This window comes from Schistocerca cancellata, chromosome 7 (assembly GCF_023864275.1).
Source record: "Schistocerca cancellata isolate TAMUIC-IGC-003103 chromosome 7, iqSchCanc2.1, whole genome shotgun sequence".
Classification (NCBI taxonomy): domain Eukaryota; kingdom Metazoa; phylum Arthropoda; class Insecta; order Orthoptera; family Acrididae; genus Schistocerca; species Schistocerca cancellata.
In genome coordinates this window covers 499,609,129-499,630,145 of record NC_064632.1, presented here as the reverse complement: position 1 = coordinate 499,630,145, position 21,017 = coordinate 499,609,129, and positions in this window count along the sequence as shown.

Below are 21,017 nucleotides of genomic sequence, written 5' to 3'. Positions count from 1 at the left end.
AGCGTCTTTCATACACAAAAAATTATAAAACCTGTTGTAACCGCGACCGGAACGGAAGCGGGGTTAACGTGAGGGAAAGAGCGGCGGGACCCACGGAGCGGCCCGCGAACAACAACACGAACGGGAGAGGACGAACACAACAACGAAGGACAACCAAGCGAGGCCTTACGAAGAACAAGCAAGAAACAACGGAGTCACAAGAAAACCACACGAATCAGTAGTGTCAGTGTCGTCGTAACTGCCGCCTGCTTCACGTCTGCTGTGCAGCGAGCTACCTTAATTTAATTATTAACTGTATTTTTCTTACTTGTCACTTCTTCTTCCGTGTGTATTTGCTTTTAGGAAGCTTTAATTTACGAGTGCTCTTAATAGTGTTCCATAGATTTCGTGTTTGTTTTGAATACAGTCAGAGAGAGTCCCTTTAGTCAGCCATAGTGCCAGTAGTGTCAGTGTCGTCGTAACTGCCGCCTGCTTCACGTCTGCTGTGCAGCGAGCTACCTTAATTTAAGTATTAACTGTATTTTTCTTACTTGTCACTTCTTCTTCCGTGTGTATTTGCTTTTAGGAAGCTTTATTTTTTGAGTGCTCTTAATAGTGTTCCATAGATTTCGTGTTTGTTTTGAATACAGTAAGAGAGTCCCTGTAGTCAACCATAGTGCCAGTAGTGCTAGAGTTTGTTTTCAATACAGTCCAGAGACAGGTAGTGCTATTTTCATTGTTTTCTACAAGAAGTGGCTAGCAACCACAGTTTAGTGAATAAGCAGCCGCCTTTAGTGAATTAGCAGTCTAGTTAAAGGTTGATTAACTCTCTTCAGTAAATTGTTTCCTTAGGATGGATAGGATGTGTGACTGCTGTGTACGGACGCAGGAGGAGCTGGCCAATGTTCGCGAACAGCTGAGCGTGTTGGTGGCCGCGGTCAGCCGTCTTCAGGCTGCTGCCTCGGAGTGTAGCGGCAGTGGGGAGTCTGGTGCGTCGCAAGGTACACCCCAGGTGTTACATGCTTCACCCACTGTCCCTGCTGTCGAGACATCTTCGCGGGTACCGGGCGCGGTTGGGCCACCCTCTCCCCAAGGGGAGTGGCGGGTTCAGCGGCGTTCGCGGCGCACGAGGCGGAAGGTCAATGTGGAGGCTGGCCGTGTGGCATCGCCCGCTCTGCCTGTGAGGGGACATGTGGCTGCTCCTTCAGCAAGGTCCGAGCAGGCACACGGGGGGAGGGGTTTATTAGTTATTGGGAGCTCCAACGTTAGGCGGGTGATGGAGCCCCTTAGGGAAATAGCGAGAAGGTCGGGGAAGAAGGCCAGTGTTCACTCTGTCTGCTTGCCGGGGGGTCTCATCCGAGATGTGGAGGAGGCCCTACCGGCGGCGATAGAGAGCACTGGGTGCACCCGACTGCAAATTGTTGCTCATGTCGGCACCAATGACTCCTGCCGTCTGGGTTCAGAGGTCATCCTCAGTTCGTACAGGCGGTTGGCGGAATTGGTGAAGGCGGAAAGCCTCGCTCGCGGGGTGGAATCAGAGCTAACTATTTGTAGTATCGTTCCCAGAACCGATCGCGGTCCTCTGGTTTGGAGCCGAGTGGAAGGCTTAAACCAGAGGCTCAGACGATTCTGCGGAGATCTGGGGTGCAAATTTCTCGACCTCCGCTATCGGGTGGAGAAATGTAGGGTCCCCCTGAATAGGTCAGGCGTGCACTACACGCCGGAAGCGGCTACAAGGGTAGCGGAGTACGTGTGGAGTGCACATGGGGGTTTTTTAGGTTAGAGAATCCCCTCCCTAGGCCCGACAAGACGCCTCCTGAGACGCGGCAAGATAGGAGTAGGCAAAATGCAACAGGGAATAACAATATTAATGTGCTAATAGTAAACTGCAGGAGCGTCTATAGAAAGGTCCCAGAACTGCTCTCATTAATAAACGATCACAACGCCCATATAGTACTAGGGACAGAAAGTTGGCTGAAACCAGACGTAAACAGTAACGAAATCCTAAACTCAGATTGGAATGTATACCGCAGAGACAGGCTGAACAGTGAAGGGGGAGGCGTGTTTATAGCGGTAAGAAGTGCAATAGTATCGAAGGAAATTGACGGAGATCCGAAATGTGAAATGATTTGGGTGAAGGTCGCGGTTAAAGCAGGCTCAGACATGGTAATTGGATGTCTCTATAGGCCCCCTGGCTCAGCAGCTGTTGTGGCTGAGCACCTGAAGGATAATTTGGAAAATATTTCGAGTAGATTTCCCCACCATGTTATAGTTCTGGGTGGAGATTTTAATTTGCCGGATATAGACTGGGAGACTCAGACGTTCATAACGGGTGGCAGGGACAAAGAATCCAGTGAAATTTTTTTAAGTGCTTTATCTGAAAACTACCTTGAGCAGTTAAACAGAGAACCGACTCGTTGCGATAACATATTAGACCTTCTGGTGACAAACAGACCCGAACTATTTGAAAAAGTTAACGCAGAACAGGGAATCAGTGATCATAAAGCGGTTACGGCATCGATGATTTCAGCCGTAAATAGGAATATTAAAAAGGGTAGGAAGATTTTTCTGTTTAGAAAAAGTGACAAAAAGCAGATTTCAGAGTACCTGTTGGCTCAACACAAAAGTTTTGTCTCAAGTACTGATAGTGTTGAGGATCAGTGGACAAAGTTCAAAACCATCGTACAATATGCGTTAGATGAGTATGTGCCAAGCAAGATCGTAAGAGATGGAAAAGAGCCACCGTGGTTCAACAACCGAGTTAGAAAACTGCTGCGGAAGCAAAGGGAACTTCACAGCAAACATAAACATAGACAAAGCCTTGCAGACAAACAAAAATTACGCGAAGCGAAATGTAGTGTGAAGAGAGCTATGCGAGAGGCGTTCAATGAATTCGAAAGTAAAGTTCTATGTACTGACTTGGCAGAAAATCCTAAGAAATTTTGGTCTTAAGTCAAAGCGGTAGGTGGATCAAAACAAAATGTCCAGACACTCTGTGACCAAAATGATACTGAAACAGAGGATGACAGACTAAAGGCCGAAATACTAAATGTCTTTTTCCAAAGATGTTTCACAGAGGAAGATTGCACTGTAGTTCCTTCTCTAGATTGTCGCACAGATGACAAAATGGTAGATATCGAAATAGACGACAGAGGGATAGAGAAACAATTAAAATCGCTCAAAAGAGGAAAGGCCTCTGGACCTGATGGGATACCAGTTCAATTTTACACAGAGTACGCGAAGGAACTTGCCCCCCTTTTTGCAGCGGTGTACCGTAGGTCTCTAGAAGAGCGTAGCGTTCCAAAGGATTGGAAAAGGGCACAGGTCATCCCCGTTTTCAAGAAGGGACGTCGAACAGATGTGCAGAACTATAGACCTATATCTCTAACGTCGATCAGTTGTAGAATTTTGGAACACGTATTGTGTTCGAGTATAATGACTTTTCTGGAGACTAGAAATCTACTCTGTAGGAATCAGCATGGGTTTCGAAAAAGACGGTCATGTGAAACCCAGCTCGCGCTATTCGTCCACGAGACTCAGAGGGCCATAGACACGGGTTCACAGGTAGATGCCGTGTTTCTTGACTTCCGCAAGGCGTTCGATACAGTTCCCCACAGTCGGTTATTGAACAAAGTAAGAGCATATGGACTATCAGACCAATTGTGTGATTGGATTGAGGAGTTCCTAGATAACAGGACGCAGCATGTTATTCTCAATGGAGAGAAGTCTTCCGAAGTAAGAGTAATTTCAGGTGTGCCGCAGGGGAGTGTCATAGGACCGTTGCTATTCACAATATACATAAATGACCTGGTGGATGATATCGGAAGTTCACTGAGGCTTTTTGCAGATGATGCTGTGGTGTATCGAGAGGTTGTAACAATGGAAAATTGTACTGAAATGCAGGAGGATCTGCAGCGAATTGACGCATGGTGCAGGGAATGGCAACTGAATCTCAATGTAGACAAGTGTAATGTGCTGCGAATACACAGAAAGATAGATCCTTTATCATTTAGCTACAAAATAGCAGGTCAGCAACTGGAAGCAGTTAATACCATAAATTATCTGGGAGTACGCATTAGGAGTGATTTAAAATGGAATGATCATATAATGTTGATCGTCGGTAAAGCAGATGCCAGACTGAGATTCATTGGAAGAATCCTAAGGAAATGCAATCCGAAAACAAAGGAAGTAGGTTACAGTACGCTTGTTCGCCCACTGCTTGAATACTGCTCAGCAGTGTGGGATCCGTACCAGATAGGGTTGATACAAGACAGAGAGAAGATCCAACGGAGAGCAGCGCGCTTCGTTACAGGATCATTTAGTAATCGCGAAAGCGTTACGGAGATGATAGATAAACTCCAGTGGAAGACTCTGCAGGAGAGACGCTCAGTAGCTCGGTACGGGCTTTTGTCAAAGTTTCGAGAACATACCTTCACCGAAGAGTCAAGCAGTATATTGCTCCCTCCTACGTATATCTCGCGAAGAGACCATGAGGATAAAATCAGAGAGATTAGAGCCCACACAGAGGCATACCGACAATCCTTCTTTCCGCGAACAATACGAGACTGGAATAGAAGGGAGAACCGATAGAGGTACTGAAGGTACCCTCCGCCACACACCGTCAGGTGGCTTGCGGAGTATGGATGTAGATGTAGATGTAGATGTAGAATCAACCACGTCCACTCGTACACGGAACAAAGTAACGTAAATACGCTGTCTGAGGCGAGTTGTCGATAGCTGCACGCAACGATTAGACTGACTGGCGGAGCTTTTTCTTTTTCCTTTATTGAATTTCGATTCCCCCCTAATGGGACGGGCTGGCAGCAGCTTAGTACGCTGCTCTTCAGCCTACAGACTTTTTAAATCGTAAGAAGAAGATAAGAAACAATAAAAGCAGGCGATAAAACAGGGACTTAAATTGTAAAACAGCGGAAAATTATGGAAAGTTAAAATATAAAACAAAGGGTTGGCATTGCTAATAAAATACACAGGAAGCAGACAGGTAACATAGTAGACAGACAATTAAAAAATATGGCGACAGTCTGGTTTCTGTTCGCAAGCGATATAAAAATTACCCCAGCGACAGTATGATGACCGTTCACAACACTTCGGAAAAGACACACTACACTGAACACTCACTGTAAACACTGCACTAAAATGTCGGCACAAAGATGACATACCATAGCCAAGGTGCAGTTGAGGGGGGGGGGGGGACCTGGAAAGATTAAGGGGGAAACAAGGAGGGAGGAGAGGAGAAACGAAAGGGGGGGAAACCAAAGGAGGTAGGTGACTCATAAGGGGGTGGGAGGGGCGGGGCAGACGCGAGAGGGAATGGGAAAAAGCAGAGGAGGGAAATGCAAAAGGACTCGGGGGAGAGAAGGGGGGGCAGAGAGAGGGTAGGTGGGGAAAAAAAAAGATGGAAGGGTGGAGAGGGAACCCAGGAAAAGGACAGAGGAAAGTAGGGGGGGGGGGTAAGGATCAGAAATGGAGGGAGATAGGGCATCATCCAGGTGGGGGATTGATGGAAGCCACCTTGGGAAAGGAGATGAGGGGAAGGGGGGGGCACAGCAGTGAAGGCGTGGCAGGGGGTGGGGACAGGAGAGGAGAGGAGCAACCAAGGTGTGAGGGGGATCAAGGCGGCGGGGGGAGTAGAGTATGTACATATGTTCGAGGAACAGGAGGAGATGGGGGAAAGGAATGAGGTCATATAGGATCCACGTGGGGACGGGAGGCGTATACGGAAGGCGAGGCAGTGTGCAAGACGCTCCAGGATCTGGAGGGACTGAGAGAATTTGGGGGGGGGGGGGCAGATATTCAGGCAGGACTGGAATAACAGAGGATGGGATGGATTGAGGATTTGTAGGTGTGGAGGATGGTAGAGGGGTGCAAACCCCATGTCCGGCCAGAGAAGAGATTGAGGAGTCGGAGGTGGTTGTGGGCTTTGGATTGGATAGAGCAAAGATGAGGGATCCAGGTGAGGTGACGGTCAATGGTGAGGCCAAGGTAGGTGAGGGTGGGGGTGAGGCGGACAGGCATCCGAGTTCTCACTACGCCTCACTACGCCTGACAAACTCCAGAGACTGGCTTAGCCATGACTATACAAGACAATAAATTCTAGTTGCAACTTCTTTTTTCTATGTGATGCCGTTTTCGTGATCAAAACACACCTTTCCAGAGGTAATGTAATATGACCAAGCCAGGTCTGGTTCCTGTTGAAGATTCCGTCGCTCACCACACACCAGCTGCACAGTATGTCACGAATCTCCAAGTACTGTATAATTCCTTGGTTATTCATCTGTGACAGTCACAAGCAGCACGCTAAATCCCCAACCACCACATTGGCATGGTAGGCTTTAAGCCCGCATTTCTACCGTCTGGTGCACCATTGGAGTCAAACGCTCACTGGTTCACCAAGACTTGCAAGATAACGATGCTGGCGCACCACTGTAAAAACAATACTGCCCATATTCATCCTAGAAATCACGCGATATACCACAATCTTGCAGTGCACTGACGCGTGCTTGCAAGCATTGTCATGAACGTCTCGCTAACTGGTTGTGGCCGCTATGGGGCGTATCACGACTTCCCAGAACGCTTCTAGGAGCACGTTCTTGTATGCGCCCGATTGTGCGACGTCTCCTCACTCATCATTACCCCTCAACATGGACACCAGACAGGAAAGGACAAAAACGTTGCTCATGGAATGGTAGTGCCTCCTACTTCATCGACATTGTAAGTCGCGAACATAAACCAAAAAGGATAGCAGGGAGAAATCCAGGAGCCGGAAGGAGCGAGTGGTACGACCTACGATGATTGCCTGGATCTTGGAAGGAAGGATTGATTTTCAGGAGCCACTGGTTACTCCATGTGGCAAAAAGGTCAAGGTGATTCTGGAGAAGGCGTTGGGACCATTGGAGGGTAGGAGTGAGGGCGAGGAATGCGGTGTCATTGGCATATTGCAAGAGGTGTACTTGGGGGGGGGGGGGGGGTTGGGGAATATCTGCCATGTACAGGAGGTAGAGGAGAGGGGGAGAGGACAGAGCCCTGGGGCACACCTGCAGAGGGGTAGAAGGTGTTGGCATCATAGATGGTAACATCGGAGAGGCGGCGGGAGAGGAAGGAGGCCATCAGACGGATGTAGTTGACAGGAAGGGCATAGGTTTGGAGTTTAAACGGGAGACCGGGATGCCAGACATGGTCATAGGCCTTTTCGAGGTCGAGGGAGACAAAAATGGCGGAGCGACGGGAATTAATCTGGAGGGAGAGGAGATGAGTGAGGCGGAGGAGTTGGTCATCGGCAGAGAAGGAAGGTCGAAAGCCACATTGGGTGTTGGGGAGGAGGACTGGCGGAGCGAGAGGCAGGCGCTTAAATACGGGATCGGGGTCGCCGCTATTGGCCATGTTCCACCTTGTCGCCCTCAAATTAAACGTGGGCCAGGAGACGCGCGCCGCCACGGCTTACAGCGCGACGGTGCAGGCACCTCTAGGGGTCTTCGGCGTCCATGCCGTCTGGCGCGGATTCAAAACCCGCGGCGCGCGGTACCAGAAAACCCAGGGCCGGTTTCACTGGGTATGGACACGACTATTATGGAGAAGGATGTGGGAATGAGTCGTCTCACCATTTGTCATGTACCGATGTCGCCTGCAGGCGCTGGGTCGGGACAGTGAGTGGCCTCGGAGCTGTGCGGTGGCGAGTTGGCCATCTTCCTCACAGCGGAAACTCCCCATCGCACCGCCCTCACATTTAGTGATAAGAGGACCCAGTGGACAGCCCGTCAAGAACTGAGCACATAAAAAGTATGGAAACAGGAAGAAGGTGTACTAAATAGTGACAAAAAATACAGTGCAAGAATAACAAGTGCAATACAGGGCGGCTCGAAACAGCAATGTGTCTGTGTCGTGTTGTAACGTCAGCTTGCAACAGTGAGGAGTAAGGAACAGGCCTATAATGAAAGTTGTTTCTGCACTACTACTCTATTAATAGCCGAATGGGAACCACAAACTTTTGATGAGTGGGTGACAAGTCAACCGAATCCTCCAACGTAAAACATATCTGGTGTGTTATACACGGCATTAGTGACAGTACGTATGTCATATGACAGGAATCTCTTATCGACGCATCTAACTTGTACCCCTGGTGAATAAGTGTAATATGCCTCATTGCCCGATTTTGGTGTTTCTATGAATGTGAAAGTGATCACTCCCAAGGAAATGATGAAATCATAATAGTTTGTCACATGAGTTGCAAAAAATGAGCGCAACAGTTTCACAGTCACACAGTTTCTCTGTGCTCTGTCAAAACATATTTTTTTAAAGTTTCTGAAGTTTCGTTAAAAAAACCGTGTGAAATCTTATGGGACTTAACTGCTAAGGTCATCAGTCCCTAAGCTTACACACTGTTTAACCTAAATTATCCTAAGGACGAACACACACACCCATGCCCGAGGGAGGACTCGCACCTCCGCCGGGACCAGCCGCACAGTCCATGACTGCAGCGCCTCTGACCGCACGGCTAATACCGCGCGAACTTGCGTTCCGTTTTGGAAGTTTCGACTCTTTAATTCCGTTGCTGCAACATAGTGTGTTGTGACTGTCAATTCGCAATTTTTCACAAACACAACTTTTATTGATGTAAGTTCACAAGGTTGATGACTGAACAACAAACGAAGGGTAACAATAACGATGCCAGTAAAAGTCTCCTAAGTGAGGCAAACGAAAGTTCACTTCTAATTTTCCAAAAAAGCTCGTGGTAACACACACTCCAGTAGTAGTCCTATTCAGAGACGAAGGCGTAATCTTCAACGGTCGAAGTACACGAGGTCGGCAACTGGAGTGAATTGGACTTTGGGGCTGGTTCTAGCCCCTAAATAGCTGTCTCCAGCCAATCAGGTTTTGACGCAGTGATACTTCCTGCAGGCCAGGGCTCGAACTCCCCCTGCAAGAAGTAGAGCTCGGAATGTCTGTTGCCATTATCTTGTTTGTAAATAGCCGGTGTTTGCCATGGTGCTTTTGGAACGCCTTGGACATAGACAACCTCATCTGCTGTGGTGTAATATGGGTTGCCGGCCCTCAGGTGCACCCTTGGTTCTGGTATAACATAGTTGACATCCTTTTATAAGTGGTTTTCATTTCATGTGGCATCTCGCCTGCTCTCGCTGTTCATCACATTTACTTGCGACGGTAATGTATTCTTACCACATGGCTCGTATTCTGTAACCAGTGTACAGTATGATACAACTACCAAGGCTACAGAAAAAGAACAAACATTTCAACGACAGGAGGGGCAGTTCATAATGTTGTGAAAACAATATTAAAAAAATGGTTGTCACGCGAGACTTTTGAGGCAAGCTCACCCCCTTTGTAATCTAACACCGTGACCATCTAACCGCCATGTCGCGGCTCCTCCGCTGCGCTTGCCGTGCTCTTGTTAACCTTCGACCGTTCACTACTTCTACACTACTGGCCATTAAAATTGCTACACAAAGAAGAAATGCAGATGCTAAACGGGTATTCGTTGGACAAATATATTATACTAGAACTGACATGTGATTACATTTTCACGCAATTTGGGTGCATACATGCTGAGGAATCAGTACCCAGAATAACCACCTCTGGCCGTAATAACGGCCTTGATACGCCTGGGCATTGAGTCAAACAGCGGTTGGATGGCATGTACAGGTACAGCTGCCCATGCAGCTTTAACACGATACCACATTTCATCACGAGTAGTGACTGGCGTATTGTGACGAGCCAGTTGCTCTGTCACCATTGACCAAACGTTTTCAATTGGTGAGAGATCTGGAGAATTTGCTGGCCAGGGCAGCAGCCAAACATTTTCTGTATCCAGAAAGGCCCGTAAGGACCTGCAACATGTGGTCGTGAATTATCCTGCTGAAATGTAGGGTTTCGCAGGGATCGAATGAAGGTAGAGCCACGGGTCGTAACCCATCTTAAATGTAATGTACACTTTTCAAAGTGCCGTCAGTGCGAACAAGAGGTCACCGAGACGTGTAACCAATGGCACCCCATACCATCACGCTGGGTGATACGCCAGTATGGCGATGACGAATACACGCATCCAATGTGCGTTCACCGCGATGTCGCCAAACACGGATGCGACCATCATGAACCTGTAAACAGAACCTGGATTCATCCGAAAAAATAACGTTTTGCCATTCGTGCACCCAGGTTCGTCGTTGAGTACACCATCGCAGGCGCTCCTGTCTGTGATGCAGCGTCAAGGGTAACTGCAGCATGGTATCCGAGCTGATAGTCCATGCTCCTGCAAACGTCGACGAACTGTTCGTGCAGATGGTTGTTGTCTTGCAAACGTCCCCATCTGTTGACTCAGGGATCTAGACATGGCTGCACGATCCGTTACAGCCATTCGGATAAGATGCCTGTCATCTCGACTACTTGTGATACGAGGCCGTTGGGATCCAGCACGGCGTTGCGTATTACCCTCCTGAACCCACCAATTCAATATTCTGCTAACAGTCATTGGATCTAGACCAACGCGAGCAGCAATGCCGCGATACGATAAAGCGCAATCGCGATAGGCTACAATCCGTCCTTTATCAAAGTCGGAAACGTGATGGTACGCATTTCTTGTCCTTACACGAGGCATCACAACAACATTTCACCAGGTAACGCCGGTCAACTGCTGTTTGTGTATGAGAAATCGGTTGGAAACTTTACTCATGTCAACACATTGTAGGAGTTGCCACAGGCGCCAATCTTGTGTGACTGCTCTGAAAAGCTAATAATTTGCATATCACAGCATCTTCTTCCTGTCGATTAAATTTCGCCTCTGTGGCACGTCATGTTCGTGGTGTAGCAATTTTAATGGCCAGTAGTGTATTTTACTTTTTTTCATAGTTCAGTGCCCCTTCTTCCTATTTTCTCGCTTCGTCAGTTTTCAATTTTTTACGGACTATCCACTGGGACATCTCACCACTAAATCTAACGTAGATGCCATGAGGAGGTTCCACTGAGAGTGTCCCTCGGCTGTACAGCGAGGTCCAAGAACGGTGTCCGCGTTGACAGGTTACCGTGTGTTTCTTAGCCGAAGTAGCATTATCACGGTGTCAGAAGGCGGATGTCAGGCACTGAAATAGCAATTCTCAGTCTAGTGCTTCATTACCTTCACTAGATTGTGAGGATCCGTCCCTTTAACGTGTAAAAGGAAAAGAATAAGGCCACAAAGCGACGATGAACATCCGGGTGGTAATAAGGATCAGATTAAAATTCGGCAGACTAAGTAGGCGATGGTTGGAAGAGCTCCCAGTCCCTTTCACGCTGTCTCACCGGCTAGCTCTACACTTCTCATCACCATGCTAAGCTCACTGACTCCTCGTATTTTTGCTCCTTAGCATTTGCAGTGCCAACCAGTGGCTGATCACTATTTCGTGATCACGCCTCCCAGGGTTGGATGGAAATTTTCTGCCTTGCGTGGGCTGTTGTGTGAGAAATTGACACCTTTATCAAATTTTCACTATCAAAGCTGTTCTCACCTTTGTTTACACATAGTTCCGATGTTTTTCTGCATTCCTTAGTTGAGGTGAAAGCAGCCACACAACACTTCTTTGTAACGGCTGTCTCTGCGAGAGGTGTGGCCAGTCTCAAATTTGTGCTTCGTGTAAGAATCTTCTGGCGTTCGTGATATTCAGGGTGTTGGCAATTCCCGTTACACACTTCAAGGACTTGCAGAGGGTGTGAGCAGATGGTATCTTGAGTAGGTAGACAGCTGTTTAAAAACGTGCTTGCTTGGTAGGTATGCAACAGGGTAGTCATCGTGGAGGGTGGTTGCGTCGAACCGGCTGATGTCATTTGACGTCTGTCCTACCTCTCTGACGGGGTTCGAGCCTCATTCGCTGGTCTCTGAGTATTAGAGCGACATGGTTGTGTATCGGTTTGAAAGATGCACCTACATGATCCTTCTGTATGTGGGAGCCTACGGTAATGGAAAAGCTGCTCTTCGCCTTTATCAAGATTGTTCCTCACAACTTCCGACTCCATAGCATACGCTTTTCGCCACAATTACGCAACAGCTTCGAGAAAGGATACCTTCAACGTCAGCAGGGGTGACTGATGCTCCAAGGAGACGCCGCACACCCGAATTGGAAGAGGCCGTACTGCATAATTTTGAAGAGAACCGGTCAATAACTACATGAGCAGTTTCTCTGGTTATTAATGAATGGAAGTGTAAAAGAATTGATGTGCTCGGTTATGCCTACTCAATTACTTGTAAATGTGGTCGCGTTACCAACATAGTCTCAAATGATTGTAGCACAAAAACGGTATGTTTATGGACATGGGCTCCAATCCAAAATATTATTTACTCGCTCTATTCTGCAAGTCCCAAAAGTCTGTAACGGGGATTTGCGAACAGCTTGTATAACGAACATCTTTAGTGTTCAAAAACCATTTTTGAAATAGGCCAATTCCTCCCCATATGCTTTAGTTTCACACGCCTCCCTATCTGAAGTTCGTTAGTTAATTACCTATTTCATGCATCATTTGGACGATATCTACCAACCTTTGTGCGACGATTGTCTCTGGGACGATTATATAGAGCCAATCACCTAAAACTTGCACCGCAAATCTGGCGGAAATTGAACGGTTTGTACAGAATCTGGCGGAAATCAAACGGTTTTCACAGAATGGATTGGTGGTCAGGTACTCGTATGTTAGCCAGAACACAGATCGTAATGATACTTAGAAAGTTTGCTTTTGTGTAGCACACCCTTTTTTAAATGGGACAATGTCTATTGGCATTATTATTGTTGTTAAGAAACTAAAAGTAAGGTAAATAAGTGTGCGGGTCGTTTACGAGATATCGTATTTTGAAGACATTCCACCCCGACACGTACAATGCCAGTCCATTCTGTGAAGACTGCACACCAATAGCCTTTCCCTTACGCAATATTTGCGATGTAAGTTTTAGGTGATTGACAGTGTACGTATTTGGTTCTGGGGGTTGTCGTTTACAGATTACTGAATAGCGCAGCTGTTTAAACAAATAAAAGTAATCTAATTGGTCTTTGTCACTACTCGCGTTACATATGAAACACTAATTTAACAATAAAGGAAATGAAACTTCCTGGCAGATTAAAACTGTGTGCCCGACCGAGACTCGAACTCGGGACCTTTGCCTTTCGCGGGCAAGTGCTCTACCATCTGAGCTACCGAAGCACGACTCACGTCCGGTACTCACAGCTTTACTTGTGCCAGTATCTCGCCTCCTACCTTCCATATCAGCGCAGACTCCGCTACAGAGTGAAAATCTCATTCTGGAAATAAAGGAAATGTTTCTATTACTACCTACACGTGCTATCAACCCTTAATTATATACGAGGTTTGGAATTTAAATAGTGGCAACTATTTATTCACAACCGATACAAAATAGTTACATGTTTGCACCTGTTACTGTACTTCAAAGTAGTCACCAGCGTTGTGTAGAACCCGTTGCCAGGTATATGGAAGGCGTAGTATACCGTTAGCTGGCCTGTTCAATGGTGCGAATGGAGCGGTCTATTGCCAGTCGAATCTCTGGAACAGTTCTGAAGCGAATGCCACGAAGTGGTTACTTCATCTTCGGAATCAAATCTAAGTCATAAGTCTAGGGAGTATGCTGGATGGTACAGTACTTCCCAGTCCCATCGACCAAACAGAGCAGCCTCAGCTTGCGCTGTATGCGCCCGCGCATTGTCGTGCAAGATAATGGATGAGTTGCGCAGAAAGTGTCGCCGCTTCTTTCGAAAAGTTGGTTGTAGGTGATGTAGGTGACTTTGATTTGATTCCGAAGACGTAGGAACCACTTCGTGGCATTCGCTTCAGAACTGTTCCAGAGATTCGACGGGCAGTAGACCGCTCCATTCGCACCATCAACAGAACAGGCTCTGCTAACGGTGTACTACGCCTTCCACATCGCCGGTAACGGGTTCTACACAACGCTGCGGACTACTTTGAAGGACAGTAACAGGTGCAAACATGTAACTCTTTTGTATCGGTTGTGAATAAATAGTTGTCACTATTTAAGTTCCTAACCTCTTATTTGTCTGTAGAATAAAAGCACTTGTCCACAAGAAAAGATTTCACATTAGCTTTAAAATTTGACCCGATAATGTCGAAAGGTAAACATACGATCTGCGCTCCTTCCTCTGTCATGCTAGCAAACAGATCAGCACATATTTCATTTGAACCAGACTAGTGAAAAACGTTCACATTCTGTCAAACGTTGGGAAAAACATTTTAATGACAGAAAATAAAAACAGGGCGAAAATTAACAGCTATTCGGCAACGTATACAGCGTGGGCTGTTGTCGCGCAAGCTTTTTGGATCGCGGGTGAAGGTCGAATTTTCCACCGGAGGTATTATTCTGGTCCTATTGACGAGGCACTGCATTTCCCGGCAAACACGGCTCGGAAATCGCTCGTGGAAGCGAGAGGTGTAAAAAAAGCGCCATCAGGTGAGATGCGTCGGAGCGCAGCCGAATTTACGGTGACGCATCGGCGCCCGGAAATAGATCGATGGGCTATCTATATATGCCATCCGCAACAGTCCGCTCTGCGTTCATTCCGCAGCACGCAACGCCCGTATCTCAGTTCTCGTAATTCCGTGGCGTCAGCAAACAGCGATCAGCTGGCTGGCTGCCCGGCGCTTCTCGGTAATCGGCAGCCGATTATGCTTTAGAGCACAGGAAGCTGTCCAGAATTAATATGTGGAGCCAGGCGACTGCCACTGTCGCGTCGAACGTGAGCCAGTTTCTGTCCAGCGAAGTTGACAGTGTCGCAGACGAATTAAACATTCCAGCATTCGCAAAGGGACTTTGCAATTACATTTTCAAACTTATGTCAACCTAACTTCGTTCTTCCAATATTTCATCACAATTTATCAGATAGGTGACAAACTTACTCTATGTGGACATAAAAGTTTTCTGGGTTTGGTACCGCGTCATAATGTAAAAAAAAAACTACTGCTCCTATAGAAAAGCCAACGTTTCGGCCACGATTGCAGCGGCCTTCTTCTGGGTCTAATGGTGCGTTCTAGCTATGCAGTGTCCTTTATATTTTGTTGTTAGTGTTCACTGCGCATGCCATTACGTCATAATTTTAAAAAGGTAGTTGGTTTATTGGTCACTTAAGGAAGAAGGAGAGGGAACTTTATTTTTAATAGGTTATTGCGGTGGAGGGAGAACATGACCTCTGTTGTCCATTGGCTCATGTGTTATGTGCCGTGATTGGTGGCCACCGTCGAATGAGAAGTTTGCTGTATGTTTACCAGCTGCTGGACGTCGGCCGCGCGGCGGCAGTTACTCGCCGGTAGTGCTCGTGCCTCGTGTTGACAGTGCGGTCTGTTGGGCTCTGATTGCTGGCAGCCAAGATGGGGCAAGCCTGAGTCCATCCTCCCTGTTCATGTTGTTAGGGTGTTTGAGAATTTCGATGGCCTCTCTGATTTTGCGTTTCGTCTTGGTTGGCTGCTTGGCCAACACACAGGCTTCGCTGAATTTAATTTCTTTTCCGCAGTCAAGGTGATGTTCTGCCACTGCGGATTTATTGTGTTGCCCTAGACGAATGTAACGCTCGTGCTCCCGAATGCGCGTTGCTATTGGTACCAAACCCAGAAAACTTTTATGTCGACTGACTCTGGCCGCGGAAGCCTACGCAATTATATTACTCTATGTGATCAAAAGTATCCGGGCACCTGGCTGAAAATTACTTGCAAGTTCGTGGCGCCCGCCATCAGTAATGCTGTAATTCAATATGGTGTTGGCTCACCCTTAGCCTTGATGGCAGCTTTCACTCTCGCAGGGATACGTTCAGTCAGGTGCTGCAAGATTTCTTGGGGAATGACAGCCCATTCTTCACGGAGTAATGCACTGAGGAAAGTTATCGAGGTCAGTTAGTGAGGCCATGCCCGAAGTCGGCGTTCCAAAACATCCCAAAGGTGTTCTATAGGTCAGGACTCTGGGCAGGTCAGTGCATTACAGGGATGTTACTGTCTTGTTACCACTCCGCCACAGGGCGTGCATTATGAACAGATGCTCAATCGTGTTGAAAGATGCAATCGCCATTCCCGAATAGCTCTTGAGCAGTTTAAAGCAAGAAGGTGCTTAAAACATCAATGTAGGCCTGTGCAGTGATAGTGCTACGCAAAACAACAAGGGGTGCAAGCCCCCTCCGTGAAAAACACGACGACCATACCATAACACCACAGCCTCTGAATTTTACTGTTGGCACTGCACAAGCTGGCAGATGACGTTCACCGGGCATTCACCATATCCACACCCTGCCATCGGATCGCCACATTGTGTACCGTGATTCGTCACTCCAGACAACGTTTTTCCACTGTTCAGTCGTCCAATCTTCACGCTCCTTACTCCGAGCAAGGCGTCGTTTGGCATGATGTGTGGCTTATGAGCAGCCGCTCGACCGTGAAATCCAAGTTTTCTCACCTCCCGCCTAAGTGTCATAGTACTTGCAGTGGATCCTGATGCAGTTTGGAATTCCTGTGTGATGGTCTGGATAGATGTCTGAGTATTACACGTTACGACGCTCTTGATCTGTCGGCGGCCTCTGTCAGTCAACAGACGACGTCGGCCTATACGCATTTGTGCTGTACGTGTCCACGTTTCCACTGCACTATCACATCGGAAACAGTGGATCTAGGGATGCTTAGATTTGTGGAAATCTTGCGTACAGACGTTTGACACAAGTGGCACCCAACCAACTGACCACATTCGAAGCCCGTGAGTTCCGCGCAGCGCCCCATTCTGCTCTCTCACGATGTCTAATGACTACTGAGGGCGCTGGTGTGGAGTACCTGGCAGTAGGTGGCAGCACAGTGCACCTAATATGAAAATCGTATGTTTTTGGGGGTGTCCGGATACCTTTGATCACATCGTGTAAGTATTTTGCAACTAAACACGTTTCGTCTTTTAGTGCCAGACATCATCAGTGATCTATATTATATAGAAAATCATTTAATGATACGTATTTTGATTAAATAATTTCCTTTAATTATACAGATATTGATCCTCCTCCCATGAACCATGGATCTTGTCGTTAGCGGGGAGGCTTCCTTGTCTCAATCGTACAGACAACCACAATGGAGAGGTATCTGTTGAGGGGCCACACGAACGTGTGTTCCCTGAAGAGGGGCTGTCTCCTTTTCAGTAGTTGCAGGGGCAACAGTCTGGATGATTCACTGATCTGGTCTCGGAACATTAATCAAACCGACGATTCTCCAGCAGGAGGAGGTTCCTACTATTTGTCTGAAGATGACCACAGTAGTGGTCGATACCGGCCACCGTAATTAATAAATTGTGAGCAAGACTGCTTTTAATCGTACACAAATCGACCGTGCTGCGCTGATACGACGGGCGGCTGAAAGCAAGAAGACACTACATCCTACTGCATGGTTAAATGATGACGGCACCCTCTTGTGTAAAGTATTCTAGAGGTAAAATAGTCCCCCATTCGGATGATCGGGCGGGGACTACTCAGGAGGATCTCGAAATTTCTCGTGGGGAACAGCGGACTGGCAGAAAGCACTTTAGAAATGATCACAAACGGTTTACACCACAAAAACATTTATGATGGTAGCCGGTTTTCGCTCAGTTTCTGACCATCTCCAGACTCTCATAAATAATGATAGGCGGTGGCAGTGAAACGAGCTGGTGTTGTAAATACACGAACGTCAACTAGAATGTTAGATCCTTTAATCGGGAGGTAGGTGAGAAAATTTAAAAAGGGAAACGGATAGGTGACAGATAATGTGGTAATCAGTGGTGTTCGGTGGCAGATGGAATAGAACTTCTGGTCAAGTGAACACAGAGTTATAAATAGAAAAGTAAATATGGGTAATGCAGGTGTAGGTTTAATAATGAATAAGAAAATAGGACTGTCGGTAGCTACAATGAACAGCATAGTGAACCCATTGTTGTAGCCAATATAAACACGAAGCCCACACCCGCCATAGTAGTACAAGTTTATATGCCAAGCAGCTTCGCAGATGAAGAGATTGAAGAAATAAAATAAAAAACTCATTCAGATAGGTAAAGGAAACGAAAATGTAGTAGTAATGGGTGACTAGAATTCGATAATAGGAAAAGGAAGAGAAGGAAAAATTATAGATGAATACGGACCGTGGGAAAGGAATGTCCATGTCTTGGAACAGCTTTTCACTTTTATAAAACCCTTAATTTTCCAGGGTAGCTTTTGTAATTTCAGAAAAAGTCTGCAGCGCATAAGAAATGAATGCCACCATTTAAAAATTACGGGGTTGGCTAGAGGTAGAAATGTGAAAAGTATTCCAAGGTACAACGCTGTTTCTTACATGACGCCGAGAAATCTTCCTTTACCCTTGAGCGTCTGTCATACACAATAGTCGACCTGAATTACTTTGACAAATATTATTTCTTACACCTTTGTTAATTTGTAAATTATTCGAAGATAATGGTCGGCAGATAAATACACATACAGCAACTTTTGGTGGTTTCGTGATGCTGTTCTTTAAATACATGGAAGGTAATACGAAGAGTTGGATCCTTGCATAAAGTACATCTGTAGACCTATTTCGTCTGACTTAACTGATTCTTCCATCTGTACTGTACTCATTTTATTGTTCTAAAAAATAGTATTCCATGTTATGAGAGGAGGTAGCATGAAACAAAACAAGACAAAAATAAGCAACAAAAACTGCCACTAAAGTGCATACATTGAGAGCTAGAAGCAGTTGTTCAATGTAGCTAATGTGAAACACATCTCTTCTACAACAAGCACTCTCTTTATGAGAGACCTAGTGAATACAGTAAACTGTTACTGTGAATTGACGGGACGAACGAATATGAACGCGAAGTACAAGTTGTGGTGACTGACTGATCTGTAGCGTAGCCTGATGTTTACGTTCGCATCACATTTAAAGCAGTTTGGTACATTAGAAGTTCTGCTGCTCCGCAATAATAGAATAATATATTATAGTTTGTTTTGGAAATTTGTGATAAGTTCCTATGGGACCAAACTGCTGAGACCATAGGTCCCAAGGCTTGCACGCTACCTAATCTAACTTAAACTAACTTACGCTAAGGACAACACACACACACACACACGCATGCCCGAGGGAGAATTCCAACCTCGGACGAGGGGAGCCGCCCAAACCGTGGCAAGACGCCTGAGACCGCGGTACTACCCAGCGCAGCTCTCGTTTGTTAACTGCATAGTTCATCATAGTAATGAGCTTGCGATAGAAAATATGTGTTTCACTGTGCTCATAACGCATACGGATTGCATTTTAGACCCATATTTACTGAACCTTTGTTCTTATTTTGTTCCATACTACTACCTAAAAATGTACAGAATATTTTTTTAACATCCTGTAAATTTCAGAGCATCAGATTCCATTACTCACTCGAAAATAAGGTATATCTATTCTGGGAATCCGTCCTTATATCATGCCACAGTTCACGGATCATATCGGACACCAACTCTTGAGATGCCACGATAATTCCACCACCTCTCCACTAATTGTGGCTCTAAATCAGCGCTGACAATGGAAAGGCTTAAGTCATGCCGACATACATCAATATACGTGCCAGTGGAATCTCACGTCACCTAATTTCCCTGATACACGCCAACGTCTGCAAGAATCACTACACCTATGAGCCACGCTCCAGAACGAACGAAACCTCGGAGGGCACAGAGACTTAGCAGTAAGTAATTAGGGTTGCAGATACATGACGTGCACATGCGATCAATAGAACCCTCTTTAGCTGGGAAGGAAATTGTCGACTTCAAAGGAGGAAATACATGTTTGTGATGGATTACGCACAGGTAAAGAGATTAGTCTCTGAAAGCTGGGTTAGCGCTACTGTGCCATTTCGTCTCTTGCAGGGCGTGCTGCTCCTAGAGTGATGCATGAGATGGCTTTACAAAAACTGCATCGCACGTTCTTTTAGGTGATGGTCAAAGCAAGAAAAAGAAAGATAAACATATATCCAGAAACAAACACTTGTTGAAATATGAGCCACTTTACTTGTTTTGCTAACATCCAACACCCTTCGTGATAAGCAGCCTTTCTATTGACTTTAACTGACAACTTCTCATTGGTTGTGTTTGTCTTTGTACGAAGTTCTCTGACTGTGATACTGTTGTAAGACCTTAAAACAAATGATTTCGAAATCAGCCATTCCCAGGAACTTTTGCGAGGCTATGCTAGTATCAGAGTAAGTGATTGCGTGAAGTGTAAACAGCTTAAATAGTCTGTTCTTGCAGTTTTTCGCGGAGGCATACTTCAATAAAATAATTTCATTTTACAAGCCGCGTCCCTTCGAATAAAATACCCGAGCTTCGGAGAGCTGTCTATTCCCACGTCATCAGGAGTTAAAACCATGATTGCCGGGAATGGAATGGTGTTCTGCTTATACAGATGCAGTGACAGTTTCTGGAACCCTCCAGAGAGGGTCGGAGTGTGCGATGAATAAATTAATGCCACGTGACGCCACATCAAAAAAATGTTCAAATGTGTGTGAAATCTTGTGGGACTTAACTGCTAAGGTCATCAGTCCCTAAGCGTGCATACTACTTAATCTAAATTATCCTAAGGACAAACACACGCACACCCATGCCCGAGGGAGGACTCGAACCTCCGCCGGGACGCCGTATCTCCCAGGCTTTATGGACTGCCGAAGATACACAAGGAAAATGTTCCTCTGAAGCCTATAGTTACTGCAATCTCTACACCCTCCTACAGATTGGAAAAACGTCGAGCAGGTTTATTAGAACCCGAACTGGGACTTGCAAACGTCACGTTCTTAACTCGCAGTCATTCGTTGAGACCCACAAGAAAACAAAGATAGGTCAAAACGACATAATGGTTAGTGTGGACGTCGTGTCACTGTTTACGAGCGTGCCGGTACATGACACGCAGAATCTTTAGGCCAACGCTTTCCACCAGAGATCGTAAAGCTGTTCCACCATTCCCTAACGACAAAGTACGTTCTGTACCGAAACGAATATATAACAGATGACACACCCATA